Source organism: Oncorhynchus keta, chromosome 35 (genome assembly GCF_023373465.1).
Source record: "Oncorhynchus keta strain PuntledgeMale-10-30-2019 chromosome 35, Oket_V2, whole genome shotgun sequence".
Classification (NCBI taxonomy): domain Eukaryota; kingdom Metazoa; phylum Chordata; class Actinopteri; order Salmoniformes; family Salmonidae; genus Oncorhynchus; species Oncorhynchus keta.
The window spans coordinates 5,125,497-5,127,745 of NC_068455.1; the positions used below are offsets into that span (position 1 = coordinate 5,125,497).

At 40.1% G+C, this 2,249-nt stretch overlaps 1 pseudogene; it reads left to right on the forward strand.

The window, feature by feature from the left end:
- Positions 1 to 824: 824 nt before the first annotated feature.
- On the forward strand, positions 825 to 1,917 carry LOC127915740 (T cell receptor beta variable 18-like; annotated as a pseudogene).
- The last annotated feature ends 332 nt before the right edge of the window (positions 1,918 to 2,249 follow it).

Genomic DNA, 2,249 nt, shown 5'->3' on the forward strand with positions numbered 1-2,249 from the left:
ACAGAGACAATGAGAAAATATGGGGAAAAAAATAATGAAATGCACGAGCCACAAGTAATACATTTGGGCCAGATTAATCGGCCCGAGATCAATCCCCACATCCTAGCCATACGTAATATGTGACATTATATACTTTACGTGGAAAATAGACTTTTCAAGGCATTCAACACCATTGAACATTCCCTACTCATTCAAAACTGTCTGAAATGGGCCTGGACAATAAGTCTTGCAAATGGTTTAAGAGCTATCTGACAGACAGGACATAATGTGTGCATTCTGATGGTGTTGAGTCTAGTTTCCTGGATATTAGGTGTACCACAGGGGTCAGCATTGGGACCAGTTCTTTTTACTATTCATATGAATAATATTGGTCTTTGTATTAAATCCTTCATATTTTTCTGTATGTAGATGATATGGTTATGTATGCCATAGCACTGATTGCTAATTAGGCAAGGTGTCCCGGGACAAAGCCGACAAACATCCAGTGAAATTGGAGGGCGCGCAATTCAAGTAAATATTTATAATATTAAACATACATGACCATACAAGTGTCTTATATCATTTAAAAGCGTAACTTCTTGTTAATCTAACTGTATTGTCAGATTCCAAAAATGATATATGGCGAAAGCATACCATGCAATTGTCTGTTGATTTCAAAACCCCATTATTTTCCCCCTTCATTTCTCCCATAGCAATGGTCAACAAACCAGAGGTAGAAAATGCTGACTCATTTCAGTGTTTTAGGACTACAAGCTGGCCAGCTCTATAGGATAGAATATAATATGTAAAGAGCTGATGGTCTCATCATGGACTGTAGGGGGACCTCTAACTTTAATAATGTGAATGTCTCTACAGTCTGAACCACTAATTAGCATGATGTATTCAGATCATCAGTCCCTCCCACTTCACTGACATGTTGAATATGGTGGAACCTGCCGTAGTCTACTGATTGTCATCTATTCATCTATGTGACACTCCTCTTGTTTTATATACATTGATACCAGACTCTTTCCAGCACTCTCACATATAACGTGATCAAACATGTTGACATTTCTCTTCTCTGTTACTGTCTCACTGCTCTGTGCTGCAGGTACAGTTTCATAATGTTTCATTTATTTAACCAGGAAAGTTAAGAACATAATTCTTATTTACAATGAAGGACTTCTCTAGTTATTGATATTGATGTTTCCAAGCATATGTTCCTGAGTCTTGATGTATTCAGGTCTAACTGTACCTAACTCTATTGATTTCATTCTCACTGTGTCCTTACAGGTCTTGTTGAGGGGAGTGAAGTCACTCAGACACCCACCATACTCTGGGAACTGAAAGACAGTGATGCTCAGATTAACTGCAGTCACACTAAGGGAGCTACCTACACCCAGATGTACTGGTACAGACAGCTTCCAGGAGAGGGAATGAAGCAGGTAGTTTCATTACTCCCAGTTATCAACCAGAATATGGGACTTCAGTAAAGACAAATATCCAGCCAGAAAGGCTGTAGCTGAGAGTGGATCTTTCACAGTGAAGAAGTTGGAGACAGGAGACAGTGGAATGTACTTCTGTGCTGTGAGTCAACACAGTGATACAGACAACAAGTACAGCTGCACAAAAACCCCAGTATTTCAATAGGATGTAATATAACATGTAAAGAGATGGTCTCATCACATACTGTAGGGGGACCTCTAACTCTAGTTCTTCTAATGTCTGATGGGTTCATCACATACTGTAGGGGACCTCTAACTCTAGTTCTTCTAATGTCTGATGGTCTCATCACATACTGTAGGGGACCTCTAACTCTAGTTGTTCTAATGTCTGATGGTCTCATCACATACTGTAGGGGGACCTCTAACTCTAGTTGTTCTAATGTCTGATGGTCTCATCACATACTGTAGGGGACCTCTAACTCTAGTTCTTCTAATGTTTGATGGTCTCATCACATACTGTAGGGGGACCTCTAACTCTAGTTCTTCTAATGTCTGATGGTCTCATCACATACTGTAGGGGGACCTCTAACTCTAGTTCTTCTGATGTCTGATGGTCTCATCACATACTGTAGGGGGACCTCTAACTCTAGTTCTTCTAATGTCTGATGGTCTCATCACATACTGTAGGGGGACCTCTAACTCTAGTTCTTCTAATGTCTGATGGTCTCATCACATACTGTAGGGGACCTCTAACTCTAGTTCTTCTAATGTCTGATGGTCTCATCACATACTGTAGGGGACCTCTAACTCTAGTTCTTCTAATGT